Raw genomic sequence first — 15,369 nt, 5'->3', positions numbered from 1 at the left:
TCTTTTGATAATCAGTTAGTTTACAGTCTTTTCCTACTATAAACAATTAGAACTAAACGCATTAATAGATAAACATTTGCATTCAGCTGTGGTATTTCTATATGTTTAAACTCATTGAAATAAACTTGTTCAATTAAAGAGTATGTGGGTTTTAAATTTTAATTCAAACTTCTCAAAGAGGCTGTGCTTCAACTTACCACTTCACTAACAGATTATGAGACAGACAGATAGAAAACGTGTTGCAAATGTTTTCTGTAGCTGGTTGTTTTTTGTTCCTCTTTGTTGATAAATAAACTTAGACACATTTATTTTTATGTTAATAGACTTCATTTCTCAGAACAGTTTTACAAAGATCAAATGAAAGCATACACCCTCTCTCCCTCATATTCCCACTCCTGAGACTTCCCTCTGTTATTAACATCTTGCACTAGTGTGGTGTAACTGTGTTTTAGCCTTGCATGTATATTAATGTAGTAAAATGTAAGAATCTCTTGTTTAATGGCTTCTGGAACCACTGGATTTTGTTAAGGGTGTGTGTGGAGACAGAGAGAGCAAAACAATGCCTTGCTCAGGACTCCTTTTGTTTGAGATTATTGAATGATTTAAACACTTTTGTTGTAGTTCTTACTGTGTATGAGGTGACATTATAGCAAATGAGACTTTGGTATTTATTGAGATGATCATGTAAATTTTCTATAGTAATCTGTTAATAACGTATATTCATGGATTTTCTAACATGGAGCCATTTTAGCATTCTGAGGACAAACTCAAGCTGGTTACGATGTATTATTCTTTTGCTAAATCCAGGATTTGATATGCAAATATTTTATTTAGGATCTTAAAACCTATTTTTATTGTGCTCTGACACTGCTTATATAAATTGCAAATGTCTATAGAATTTGCCATGCAATCTCTTGGACCTGTTGTAGTTTACAGGTGTGTATCTTTGAACATCTTTTCAATGTATTTTATGGAGATCAGTCTGTATGGTGCTTCTATTTCTTTTTTTCCCTAGTTTTGGACAGTTTTATTTTTTGAGGAAGTCATCTGTTTCACATGGATTTTAAAATTTGTGGTGCTTTAATATATTCTCTTTCATGCTTTAAAGTTATGTCCTGTCTTTGACATGCTGAATGTTGCTCACATATCTTTGCTCTCTTCCCCAAATCTACATGTTGCTGTTTGCCTTTCATCTTGATAATTTGTGCTTTCATGTTTACTAATTTTGTTCTTGAGCTTATTTTGATTTTTTTCCTAGCTTCTCAAGGTGAAAGCATAGCTCAATTCTTTGCAGCCTTTCTTGTTTTCTTGTAAATGCGGGTAAGGTTGTTTCTTTCAAATACCACTTTTTTAGGTACATCATGGTCTTCATATTATTAGCTCCTAGAACCTACTGCTTTCCTTGCTGCATGGTCTCCTCCACTCCAAAACCAGGGAAGGAGTTCCAATCCCTTTCATGTTTGTAACCTCTGTCACCAGGAAGAGTCCTGACCCTTTCAAGGGATCGCATGACTAGATCTAACACACCCAGGATAATCTCTGTATCTTTTTTGCTTGTTTGCTTGTTAAAAATAAACATTGATTTCTCACAATTTTGGAGGTTGGGAAACCCAAGATTGTGGTGGGGCAGGTTCTGTGTTTGATAAAGGCTTGTGCTCTCTGTAATTTATTGTGGCAAAAATGCAAATTTCATGACTTAAGATCAATGAACTTGGGGACTTAATTACATGTGGAAAATCCCCGTTTCTATATAACTTAAGTATGGAAATGACATTGCTTTATATTCACAGGTTCTGCCCACACTCAAGACCATGAGATTACACAAAAATGAGGGTCCACAGGGTCCCCTTAGAATGCTACCTGCCACAAACATCACAACCAGGTGATTTATGCTGGTACAACCCACAGACCTTATTCAAATTTTCCCAGGTTTACCTGTGTGAGTGTATGTGTTCTATGTATGTAGCCTCTTTTGCTGGCTACAAAACTATATATAGTTTATACTTACCTTGTTAATTGGCTAATCAAGTCTAACATTTACATGATATGCATACTTGTAAATTCAGTGGGCTATTTCAATTTGAGAATCCTTGGGGTTTTATTTTAAATTTTATAATTTTGAGGGGTTTTTTTGTTATAGAAAATTTTCTTCAATTATTTTCTCTCTTCCATTTCCGCCCCCTCCCCTTTTCTTCTAGAATGCTGCTTAGATGGATATTGAAACATCTGGACCTATCTCCCTTGACTCTCCAATATTCCTTTATGTTTTCTATTTGTTTATCTATTTGCACTGGATTCTGGAATAGCCTCTAAACTTTGTCTTCTAGGTTGCAAATTGTCTCTTCCGTGACCCATTCTGCTATTTAGCCATTGTACTAAGATTGTGCTATAACCAAATAACATTTTAATTGTAAGGTCTCTGTTTGGGTCTTATTTATCAATGAAATGTTTATTTCTGTCTGATAATAATTTTATTCATTCTAATACATTATTTTTCTGCATTTTGCTTCCTTGGGTACTGCAACGTCTGTTCGCCTTTCTAGCGTGGTACAAACATTGAGTGGTTTTGAGTTTTATGTGAGCAGTGCACATGTTCTTTTCACACTGTTGGTGTGAGGGTGGCTGAGAGACAGGACGTACTGCCTGGGTTGTAGCCACCAGCTCTGCTTTTGGGAAAGCATTCTTAGCTCCTCTCTTGCCATTTCCCTGGGGCAGTGCCCTGCCCCCTCAGCCCAAGTAACCATGTACTCTCAATACTTTTGCTTTGGTGCAGACTCAGATCTGACTCACTGCTTGGTACAAAGAATGTCATGTGGACCAACTCTGGCAGATAATCCCTATAAACAACCCCGTGGAGTGTTCTGGGTGCTGTGCTGTGTGCTTAGTCCTTCAGTCATGTCCAGCTCTTTGGGATGCCACGGACTGTAGCCCTCCAGGCTCCTCTGTCCAGGGGATTCCCCAGGCAAGAATATTGGAATGGGTTTCCATGCCCTCTTCCAGGGAGTCTTCCCAACCCAGGGATTGAACCCAGGTTCGATCTTCCTTCCCACAGTGAAGGAAGATTCTTTACCATCTGAACCACCAGGGAAGCCAAGAATACTGGAGTGGGTAGTCTAGCCCTTCTCCAGGGGATCTTCCTGACCCAGGAATCGAACTGGGGTCTCCTGAATTGCAGGTGGATTCTTTACCAGGTGAGTTACCAGGGAAGCCTGTCCTGGGTACTGCTCCTTCCAAAATCCACTGCCTTCATGCTAGCACCCCTGGAATCGTTACCATGTTTGGAGCATCCCTGACTTGCTTACCTTACTCCTCCCTTTCATCTCCTAGGAAATCAAGATCACTTGTCATCAATAGAAAGTAACTAAAAGTAAATGCAATGGGGGAAGAAAACTAACCCAGAGTGATTAAATTCCACCCAAACACCTCAAGACTGCTTCCTCAAGGCTTTTTGTCTGAGGGCTGTCCACGGATTTTTGAAAAGGGATGTTAGTATTAGAGATTTAGACACACTATCATCAAACCCAAGGCTTTCTCCCCAGTTTAAACAGAAGGTTTAGAACGGAATAGAAAAAGAACTTTTTAAAATATGTAACCCAATATATTATTGGATGCTGAAGCAGTCAACCACCTAAAGTATCTCCTGTGCTTCCGGAGAGCGCTGGAAACGGGTGTCCTCTAAGTTGTCTTCTGACGCTGAGAGACTAGGTTTCTGTCCATACCACTCACATCCCTCCCCTTGAGGGTGTTTCTACTGTGTCACATCCACATTCGTGCGGCCTGTGGGGCACACGGGCAGGGCAGGTTCAGAGGATGTTGATCACAATTTGCAAGGAGTAAATTTTTAAACCCTTGAACATTGGCTTTCATTGTGTAATATATGATTCCATGTCTGGGCAATTGAGTGAATAATAATTTTTTACTCTGAAAACGACATAATGTTTGACAAATCAAATATTCCAGACTCTTTGTGTTGACTTTGAAGTTCGTGACACCCCATCCAAGAGGCAGGGTTTGTGCTCACCTTGGCCCCACCTCTGGTAGAATTCACTGATAGGGACCCCTGGTGGCTCAGGGGCGAAGAGCCGGCCTGCCATGCGGGAGTCGTGGCAGGAGCCGCAGGTTCAATATCTGGGTTGAAAAGATGCCTGGCATCAGGAAGATCTCCTGGAGAAGGAAATAGTAACTCATTCCAGTATCCTTGCCTGGAAAATCCTACGGACAGCCAAGTCAGACACGACTTAGTGGCCAAATGTGCTGTTGCTTCAGGCGTGTCCGACTCTTTGCGACCCCAGGTCTGTAGCCCACCAGGCTCCTCTGTCCCTGGGATTCTCAGGCCAGAATAGTGGAGTGGGTTGCCATTTCCTTCTCCAGGGAATCTTCCCGACCCGGGGATCGAACCCAAATCTGTCGCGTGTCCTGCTTTGACAGGCCTCTTTACCACTAGTGCCGCCTGGGAAGCCCAGTGGCCAAACCGAAAAAAAAACAAAAAATTTAAAATGACACACTAAAATAAAGAGCCTATCCAGGAACATTTTATGTATCTTAAACTAGTGATCCTTACTGTTCCTTTTTTGCAGGAAACTGTTGGTGCTCTCTCTTGTCCCCAGTTTCGAAGAGATGCCTTGTTTTTGTTTGGTTTAATGCCAGATTCTATTTACAGGCAGATTTTATGACACCGGAGTGGTTTCTGGTGTCCAATCCTATTTCTTGGGTCCCGGATGCAGATATTCAAAATAAGCGAGTGCTTGCAAGCCTCTCAGAGATTGCACTGTCCCTGACTCTCAAGTTCAGGGTGGGGGACGAGTTGAGAGAGTAGCACTGACGTATATACACTACCATGTGTGAAGCAGAGAGCTGGTGGGAAGCTGCTGCATGACACAGGGAGCCCAGCCTGGCGCTCTGTGACGACCAGAGGGGCCGGAGGCTCAAGAGGGAGGGGACACATGAACATATCCCCTGCTGCGCAACAGAAACTAACACAACATTGTAAAGCAATTATATTCCAATTAAAAATAACTAAATTGAGAAAAAAAAAAAGTGACCCCCCCCACCACCACATTCAATGTACTGGTGATGAAATTTAAAAATTACCAAAAAAGTATATAGAGCCAAATCAGCAATTCTGTGAAGCAGGGACATCAGAATGGGGGAATATCAGCCTCTACTCTTTGGGAGTGAAGAGTGTATTTACCATCTCCATAAACACAAATTAGATAATTTGCCCTTAAAACCAGTCTTTTTTCACTCAGTTGATATCTATGTAAAAAGCAACGCTGTCCAAGGCCCTCAAATTCTCAGTCCAGTGAACCAAGATCAAAAGAATACAGCACTTAAACAGAGGGGTAGGTTTTAGGGGCTCTGACGCTGACATCCCAAATAAAATAACCCACTTTACAAAAATAAGTCTAATAACTTGGCAAAATGTCAATGATGTGCCATTGTTGGTTCTTTGCTTTAGTATGTTGTTTTGAACAGAGGAATAAACAACCAGTTAAAGAAACCCCAACTTACTAATCAATTACATGCAGGTGTTTATAGATTTCTTCTGTTTTAATGAATTAGACTTGGACTTGTGCCATCCTAGAAATGACTTAGACACTAAAGGAACAGCTGACAGCTTAGAATTCAATAATGTTTGGAGTGATGCTGCCTTGTATCCATTCAAGACCCAAACCAGGAAGCTTCAGTTACTTACTGTGTGTGTGGAAGGCACGTGCATAACTATCTGACATTCTAATTGATACTTGTAAAAATCTGATCCACAGACCCTTAGACTCGATGGTTTAAAAGAGCAGTGTGATGATTTCCTGTATGAGATCAACTCATAAACAGTGTCTGGCTTTCAGCAGAGAAGCACATTCTCGTGTGGTCTGTTTTGACATTTATGGCCAATTGTAAGGACTGCTCTGTGCCCTCTGTGTATTGCATATTTTCTGGCCATTTTTGGCCACAGTCATATCTGTTCTCGTGGCTCCACACTTGAGTCTGATGTGGTGGCTGTGTCTCCCCTTCCGTGTGTAATACAACAACCCCTGTGAGAACAATTTTGTCTTTGCAGGTTAGTGCTCAATTGTAACTCCAGTCAAAGCTCAGGACACATCACTGCTCGCCCTTGCGTCTGGAAGAGCGACCACTTCACTCAATTCAACATTTTTTATTTTACCTACAGAATTGGTACCATATTGAGGCCTCCTGGAGGGGGAGAGAAGGGTGTGGGGGAGGAAGGGTTTGAAATGATAAGCTAAGTATAGGTTTCCCATATGTTCTGCCGAGTTCAGGGAGGAATTCATGCTGTTATGGTAACACCCTAAGAACCATAAAACAAGCAAGGAGAATAAATTTCCTCCTCTGAGCTCTTTGCTGCCACCCACTATCTTTGGTCCCAGTGACTGGGGAAGAGCCCTTCAGCTCGGCTCTGGGCTCTGGGGCTTGACAGCATTGCACAGACCTTGCTCTTCTCTGGGTGAAACGAGGCTGGTGCGTCCCAAACACACAGGGGAGGTTTTGAGGGAATCCGGGTGCCACGCTGTGAGCTCGGAAGGGCTGTGTAAGTGTGAAATGCGGTACATTGCCTTTATAAGTACCTATCAAAACAAATGAAAACATCTCGTTTAACACACAGTATTTGAGTAAACACGTTGCGGCTATACCAAAATAATCCCCCCAAATATTAAACAACAAATCAACCCCCTGTCAGAGCCTGACTCACTGGATGAATGGGGGAATGAAGAAAACCGTAACTCAGTCGCTTGACGACGGCTCAATGAAATCGGTGAGTTTGTGAGGTGGAGTGTATGATTTCTGCACACAGCAACCAAGAGAACTTCAAATGCTTTCTTCTCTTTCTTCATCGAAATCGAACAGATCCCTGAGTTCATGAATTGGGGGATACAGGCTCAGAAGCGTCCCGCCTCCCACCAAATAGGAGCAGAACGTTCAGATACAAGGACTATGTTTCTACTCCGCCTGGGCCCCAGGCAGGCTGTATCATCGGTAGCAGACAGCCCTAGTTCCCGGAAGAAAGAACAACTCAGTCATTACCCAGGTGCCATACAGCTGTTCACAGGGTTATCCGGGACCATAGCAGAACACAGTCTCTTCTGCCCAAGAACACATTGCTATCTATTCCTTAAGGCTGAAAGAGAAACATTGAAGTTGTCTTAAATATTCTCCTGCTGTTACAACCTTCCTCTAAGCTTCCATGACTGTTACCAGCCATGAGTGGTGTATCCAATCCTTCTCCAACAAATGTCATCACACGCGGTTCCAAAAGAGGATGGGAAAGTCTCAACATAAGCGCGCCGGAGAAATCATATTGTTCCTCCAAAGCATATTTTGTATCGAAACCGATGCCTAATATCTGTGACATTCTAGAGCTCTAAAGGAAGGATTTAGCTCTGCTGATATACAGCTGTCTGAGACTTCAGCCTCTTCCATCAGGATCTGTTGTTGTTCAGTCGCTCAGTTGCGTCCAACTCTTTGCGACCCCATGGACCACTCAACACCAGGCCTCCCTGTCCATCTCACCATTTCCTGGAGTTTGCTCAGACTCATGTCCATTGAGTCAGTGATGGTTAAGGCGGATATGTCAGCCAACAGAATCAGGGCTGATTTCCAGCTCATTTCTAATGTGACTCTGTCCCCACCCCTCTCAAATGCCACACTCTCTGTGGGCCATGGTCTCATGGATACCAATGTGAACATACACAAGACATTCCCAAAAATCCTATGTGTTTATCCATCATTCAGTGAGTATTTTTCAAGCCCGTTCTTTGGGTATTGGACTACAAGGGTGAGCAGCAACAGACCATACTTGCTCAAAATGCACATGATCTAGATTATCAGAGGACAAAAACATCCTGCAATCCCTGCATGCAATAGCCAAGATTTCAAGCTCAGAATGCCGATTAAGTGTGGATCAGGCGATAATACTTTGAAAGGGCATAATTATAACTATATTATCTGTGATCAGGGAGATAAGATAAATGTCATAGAAATGTGTTTAATATTGGATACATGTTACATTACAGAACAATTATGAATTTGTGTATCCTGTGTACATTAAAAGTTGGATATGTGTAAGGGTAAAAGCTGAGTCTAATTTTTTATCTGCAGGATGAGGAATTGACTTTAATTCTTTCTCAGCTAATTAAAGGAAAATTAGAAAAACAAACTGCTAAAGCACTAAATACATTTTGATTACTTATGGATATAAGCAGTTATTTTGGTTTTATTCATTGACTTACTGAAAGCATAATGATAGGTGAAATTAAGAATTAATAGAGTAATCGTGAGGGTTTATTCGGCAGACAGAATTAGGTCTGCTGTTTTCCCACCTTATAATTGGGAGTGTGAAGTTACAGGGTTTGCTCTTGGATAAAGTTAGGCAGCATTGAGCCCTTGTTCAGATAAATCGAGCTATTCGAGATAGAACAAAGGCTCTGGGTTGGGGGAGAAGGTGACGAGTGTGGTTGCATCTGGGTTCCGTTCTAGGCGCCTGGGGGAGACAGGAGAAGCCCCCTGGCAGACAGCTGGGTGGAGAGGGTCAACTCGAGGTGAGGCTGGATGTGCAGGGAAGAGATGGAATGATAGCTTGATGGAGGAAAGGTCAGTGGAAGGATATATATATATATATTTTTTTTTTTACTTAAAATAATGCAGATTTATTATCTTCATAGTTTTGGAGGTCAGAGTCCAAAATGGCTCTCAGTGGGCAAAACTCAAGGTATGGGCAGGGCTCTCCTACCTTCCAGAAGCCCTAGGGGAAAATCCATTTCCTCTCCCTTTCCAGTTTCCGGAAGCTTAGTGTGTGGCCCCTTCCTCCATCCTCAAGGCCAGTGATGCTGATCTGAGTCCCTCCCATATGGCCACCTCTCTGGTTCTGTCTTCAGAGTCCCCCTCCAGCCCCTGACCCACCCCCCCAACTTTTTTCCTTTTTAGGATTTGTATTAGCATAGGAAAAAGTGGTGCTTGCAGACCAAGGCAAAGGAGAGAATGGACATGGATGGACTAGGAAGCCCAAAGATGGAGGAGGAGCAGGCGAGGCTGGCGCTTGTCTGGTGGGGGGTGTGCCTGGAAGGGGGTCGCGCCTCTGGGTGAGGGGTACATGGCGTGAGGGGGTGGGAGGAGATGAGAGAAATCTTCAGGTGGAGAGGGAGGACTTGAGTTCCCCTGCAATGACCGCGTCCTCACAGGGAGGTGGACGTGGGTCTTCCTCTAGCAGACGACTCATGTGGGACCTTGGGTAAGGTGGGCAGGGCCTGGAGCTGGGAGATGGTCTGGATTTAGAGAATCCATTATCCTACATTGGGGTTTCCTAACAGGTTCAACAGATCAGGTGTGAGACAGGAGAAAACGATGACAGTGAAGTTGTTCCTGCAGGCAGGAGTGGGGAGACGGAGTCATGAGGAGGCCAGCCAAGGCTCCATCTCATCTCCTGGGGAGCCTTCAGCAGTGCCAGAGCCTGGGTCCCCCCCAGATTGGTACATTCACCCAGCCCTGGCTGCTTCCAGGGCTGAGAGCTGCTGGTGAGACCCAATGAAACGCACTGTCAGCACGCCGGAGCTTTTGGAGAAGTGACAGGCGGACTGAGGATGCTGCCGAAGAGGTGAGGAAAGGAAAGGAACTCGCCTGAGCATGCACAGGAGCAGTGCGGGGTGTGTGTGCACGCGTGCATGCGCGCTCGAGTGTGCAACCACAGTGGTACAGTGGTGGTTTGATGCATGGAACGGGTTCATAGAATTGGAACACAGGACTGAGGAAAGTGTATCGTGAACATATTTGGATCCTTTACAAAGATATCGAGACTGGGTCTAATTTGGCTACTCATTTAACAAATCACCTTTATAAAATAGTTGAGCCAACATGAGAAGTAAATATTTGAGTGTCCTAGAAATTCATTGCCAAGGAGAGAGGTTGAAAGAGCCCTGGAAACTGGGGCCAGTCTGAAATGCAATGGAACTCCAGCTCCGAAGCTCATTAGTCCCTCAAAGAAGGAGCGCTGGCTGGTGGGCAGGGAAAACAGGAGAAAATGTGAGAAAGCGGGCAGAGTGCTGGGGCACAAGATGGCACCAGGACATGGCCAGGTTCTCAGGCCTGGATGCTGGCAGCCTTTGGGGCCAGTAGAAGACTGTGCCCTTCCACCTCTCTGCTGTACCCCCAGGCCCCAAGATACACCTGCCTAGCATACAGGCTTTATCGGAAGGGACTTTGAAAAGAGTGTTCAGAAGGCCTTTGCAGTGGGCAGTTATGAAGGGTGAGTGAGGGAGTGAAGTCGCTCAGTCGTGTCCAACTCTTTGCGACCCCATGAACAGTAGCCTACCAGGCTCTGCCGTCCATAGGATTTTCCAGGCAAGAATACTGGAGTGGGCTGCCATTTCCTTCTCCAGGGGATCTTCCCAACCCAGGGATCGAACCCGGGTCTGCTGCATTGCAGACAGACGCTTTACCATCTGAGCCGCCTTAGCTTACTGGGTGAGCACAGTTTTGGTACCCAGCACAGTTATTTATTACCTTTGTAGAATTGGACAGTTACTCCTGTCCACATTCTTTTTTGGGGACTACTTATAGCACTCACCTCCTAGGATTAAGGATCATATGAGAGGATGCTTTCTTGTTCATTTGCTAAGTCATGTCCAACTCCTTGTGACCCCATGGACTGCAGCATGCCAGGCTCCTCTGTCTTCCACTGTCTCCCGAAGTTTGCTCAAATTCATGTCCATTAAGTTGGTGATGCTATCTAACCATCTTATTCATGAGAGGATACATGCAAAATGTTTTTCATAGTGTCAGGAGCAGGGTGAGTACTTTACACGGGCACTCTAGCTACCCACCTGGAAGGCTCCAAGGCCGGCAGGGTGACCCCTTCTAGGTCTTTTCTCCTGGATGCATGGAGCTGTGGGTTATGCCCACTACTTATCAAGGCTCTTTGCCATTGTATCTTCACAAAGTCAGGTTCCAAGTTGTAATTCTCTTGCACCAGCCGTGGATTGCATTAGTTCCTAGAGAACTGAGAAACACTGGGTGGGTTCTGGGTCTGATGTGGCCTGACCCCTCACCCAGCCTTGCTAAGGGAAGACCATGCCATTCCACCCTGACCCCAAGCTGAAGGTAACACTTCTTTTTTCTCCTCTGAGCCTTGAGCCCACTGCTCTGTTGAGTATCTGCTTCATCTTCCTCCCAGGCTGCAGGGCCTTGGGGACAAGCTCACATCCATTCCTTTCACCTTGACCTTATCACAACACTTAGTTCTCTGTCTGTCCTTCACCAACACTGTATAGCGCTGATGAACAAGGGAGTGTTTCAAAATACCAACCACTAAAAGCAGTGTTTGCAGATCTGGGCATTTTTTAACCTTCTGAATTTTAGTAAAATGGACATTTTCCATCCTAGAAGCGGCAATAACCGTTTTGCTTTACAAAGCTGCAGCAGGTAAGTAAAGGTGGGTCTACAAAGATGACAATGTTTTATTGAGGTCACACTGGTGGAAAAGAACTCCCCAATTTTTCTCCTCTGAAGATAGATTCCTTTTAGTTATTTATTTAATAGCTGTGATCACAGGTAGAGAAGATAACAATTTTTGCTCTGGACTAAATATATATGAAGAGATACATTTCACGAGGAAAAGTGCCCAAGGCAAAAACCGCTTTCCCCCCAGGACTCTGGTTAAGATGAACAACCCCAGTGGGCTCTCAGAGGAGTGTGTCATAACCACATAGTCTCTCGGGGATGTCACGAAAATGTGTGGAGGTCAGACCACCATCCCCACTCAGCATGAAAGAGGCACTCCAGAAAGCTTGGGTTGACTTTATAGAATGAATTACTCCATCTGTATTGCAAGTCCCCAAGCACTCAAGTGTACACAAGATTAATCAGATTCAGAACACAGCTTTTATTTTTTTTTTCATCATTCAGTTTCCTTTAATGACCCCCGTTCTCCTTGAAGGGCAGGTACAGCAGCTAGGCAACAGCAAGAGATGTTCGCTTGAAGGCCTTGCCTTGATTGAAGGCTTTGCCCACATGCTGGAAAGCCCCTTCCCAGGAAAAGTATTCTCCAACCACTGTCTGGGTCTCCTCACTGCTAGCATCCAGTCTCCACCATGCATATGACTTGTGGTCCATAGGCCAATCTGGGCTCCACAGAAAGGCAAGCGCCAGCCTTGGAAGACCCAGATTCTGGAAATGGAGCTGCTGTGGTTGGTTCTGTAGAGAAAGACACTGGCAAAGGCATTCTTCCTCAGTTTGTCCAATGGCTTGGAACAGCCCAGTGACAAGCTGCAGCTCAGGGAGGCTTGGGAAGCGGTATTCGGACTACCACAGGGACCAGCCACCCTTATCTGGTGAAGTGAAGTCGCTCAGTCCTGTTCAACTCTGCGATCCCATGGACTATAGCCTACCAGGCTCCTCCATCCATGGGATTTTCTAGACAAGAGTGCTGGAGTGGGTTGCCATTTCCTCCTCCAGGGGATCTTCCTGACCCGGGGATCGAACCCGGGTCTCCCACATTGCGGGCAGAATGCTTTACCGTCTGAGCCACCAGGGAATCCCACCCTGATCAAAGTGCTCCCCAATACGGCAGCACCACAGACAGCATGTTCTCATGGGAGTACTCGCCTTAAATCCATCCAACAAGAAGGTACACTCTTGGGCAGGTGAGCAGAGAGGGGTCCTTGGCCTTCTGCTCAGCAGCCAGCACCTGCTCAATTCACCCAGCTCCTCCTCGGGAGCAGGGCAGCCACCTTCTTCTCCTCTTTCTGCTTCGTCTGGGGCCTCTGCCTGGCTTCTTGAGAACCTTTCTCTTTCCATGGGGTGTCCTTTTTAGGCTGGCTCTCTGCAAACCGTTTAGGATCCAACCGGGCCATTTTCTCACAGAGCTTCAACTCCCCCAAGGCAGCCTGGAACTGGGGCTGGTTCATGTGGGTGAGGAACCAGCAGTTGGTATTAGGGAAGGCCTGGCAGAAAGAAAGCTCCAGAACCTGTGAATAAAGCCCCAACAGGCTGCTGACAACTGTGATCTCAGCCGGTGTCACATGTCCGCCCACCAGAAGAGTCCGAGCCTCCAAGGGAGCGTCCAGCAGCCCCAGAATCCGCCTCATCCCCTCCTCCTCCTCCTCCTCCTCCTCTGTGGCCTCCTTGTCACGATGCATGATGTCCCAGTAGGGGGACCGCCGGGTCCCGGCCGGGGACACTGTGTCGCTGCCATCAGCCAAGCCCACCCACCGCCCCAGCTGCACTGCTGCCTTGGGAGGATGTCCTCAGGGCTCACGTAGGAGGCCGCGACATCGCCCTCCAACATACAGAATCCACCTCAAAGGCTGGAACCTTGCTGGCGGGAAATGTATGGAGCAATTTGGGGGTGCAGCTGGTTTGGCCGAAATGGAAGCTGGGTGGTGCCCAGAACACAGGGACCTGAGCCCCCCTCTACTGAGCAGTAATGAGGGTCTTCAGGCCCCCCAGCTGTCAGGACATGTGCACGGGGTCCTAGCCATCATGGCGATTTCATAGAGAGAGGGGCCAGAACATGGGTTAAAAAAAAAAACAACACAGGAGCTTCCCTGGTGGCTCAGTGGTAAATAATCTGCTGGCCAATGCAAGAGACACAGGTTCGATCCCTGATCCGGGAAGATTCGACATGCCTCCGATCAACTAAGCCTGTGCACCACAGCTATTGAGCCAGCACTCTGGAGCCTGGGAACCACAATTATTGAGCCCACCACCCGCAACTCCTGAAGCCTGCATGCCCCAGAGTCCGTGCTCCAACCGCAACAAGAGAAGGCCCTGCAGTGAGAAGCCCACGCACTGCAACTAGAGAGCAGCCCCTGCTCACTGCAACTAGAGAAAGCCGAGCAGCAACAAAGACCCAGCACGGTTAAAAAAAAAAAAAAAAAAAAATCACTAATGTAACAAACACTGTTTCTCATTTCCTTTGAAGGACTGCAGAGATCAGTTCATGTCTTTAAATATTTGGACAAAAACAACAGCAACAAAAAACACGTAGGTCATTTTTTTTTTTTTTTAACTGAAGAAACTAAAGGTACCTAACGCCCAAGTTGCAGACTGGAACCTTGAAAGCAGCTGGGCAAGTACTAATGGGCCCATAAAGCACTGCCCGGTCTCTGCCTGCTGCCTAATTACTCATCGGCGTGGACTTTGTTCAGCCCGTGCCTGCTTTTACAGCACAGTCAAACAAGGTAGAACTGTGTCCATTTATGGGAAAGTCAAAGACCAATAAATAAAAAGTTTAATTTCCTGATTCCCTGAAGTCGATGGGGCTTAGAAAATACTCACCAATCCTTGCAATGATGGTCTTTCAAAAAAAAAAAACTGTGTGAGCAGCACCTTGTATCAAATTTCATTGCTCATAAAAGAGAATCAGATTATGTTAAGTGAAAAAAAGCAGGGCACAATGTCCTCAGTGTTTACAACTACAAAACTATCTGCTGAGGGCAGAGGACTGGAAATGTGCAATTGTGACCAGACGTTTGTGATGGGGGCAGGGTTCGGGGAGATTTTTTTTCCCCCATTTTCTACATTTTCTGCTGCTACTTTGGTTTTATGACAACAGCAAAAAATTAGATATCAATCAGTAAAACAATTAGTTAATTGTCTAGCAGCTCCTAGTCCCCAGAACAAAGAACATCACAGGAGGCTTCCCACGTTAAGCAAATCCATTAAAAACCAAGAAATTCAACTAAGTGTCAGAGGACCGAGGGTCTCACTTTCATCTGGAGGACTGCTGATTTTTACAGCTGTCCCAAGCAGCTCCATTAGTAAAAATTAATCCCTCATCAGGTCTCTCCACTTAGTGAAATCTTTCAGGTCATTAATAATACTTAGGAAACTTTTTCTCCATCAGTATGATATGAAAGGTGTGGCAAGGAACCGAGTGTATGATTCCTCTCTCTGGTCATTTCCCTTTGTTTTGAAAACAGCTCGGGCGATACGAGCTGGATTGGGCTGTTTACAGGGAGCAAACTGCACAAGGGGACAGAACCAGTCCTAACTTGTTGCAGCCCACACGGTCTGGGTGAGCCGGCCAGTGCTGGCTCTTCATCCAGGGACTGCGTCCAAGGGACTCATTGCTGCTGCTGCCGCTCTGTCTGCTGACTTGGAAGAACTGGGGTCGATGCATTTGCTGACTGGATCTCTTGCCTCCTCTCTTTTGCTCCTTGCCAGTACCTTGCCTAGCTTCCTTTTTTTTTTCCCAACTGATTTCTCCACTGGTGGTCCTCTGAGCCCTGCTCTTCGCCCTCTACCTCCCCCTCCCTCCTCCTTGCATGCATTTTGTTGCTCAGTTACTTACCTAGACAACCACTGATGCAGCAAAACTGGCTGCACCCTCTCCAGGGGCACAGGAGATGCGAGATAAAG

The 15,369-nt window shown here is 45.5% G+C and overlaps 1 pseudogene; it reads right to left on the bottom strand.

Moving 5' to 3' along the window:
• Positions 1–11,922: 11,922 nt before the first annotated feature.
• LOC129636839 (elongation factor 1-gamma-like) lies at positions 11,923–13,490 on the bottom strand (annotated as a pseudogene).
• Positions 13,491–15,369: the final 1,879 nt, after the last annotated feature.

Source organism: Bubalus kerabau, chromosome 22, assembly GCF_029407905.1.
Source record: "Bubalus kerabau isolate K-KA32 ecotype Philippines breed swamp buffalo chromosome 22, PCC_UOA_SB_1v2, whole genome shotgun sequence".
In the NCBI taxonomy this organism is placed as follows: Eukaryota; Metazoa; Chordata; class Mammalia; order Artiodactyla; family Bovidae; genus Bubalus; species Bubalus kerabau.
This window is presented reverse-complemented; position numbering and strand designations above follow the sequence as displayed.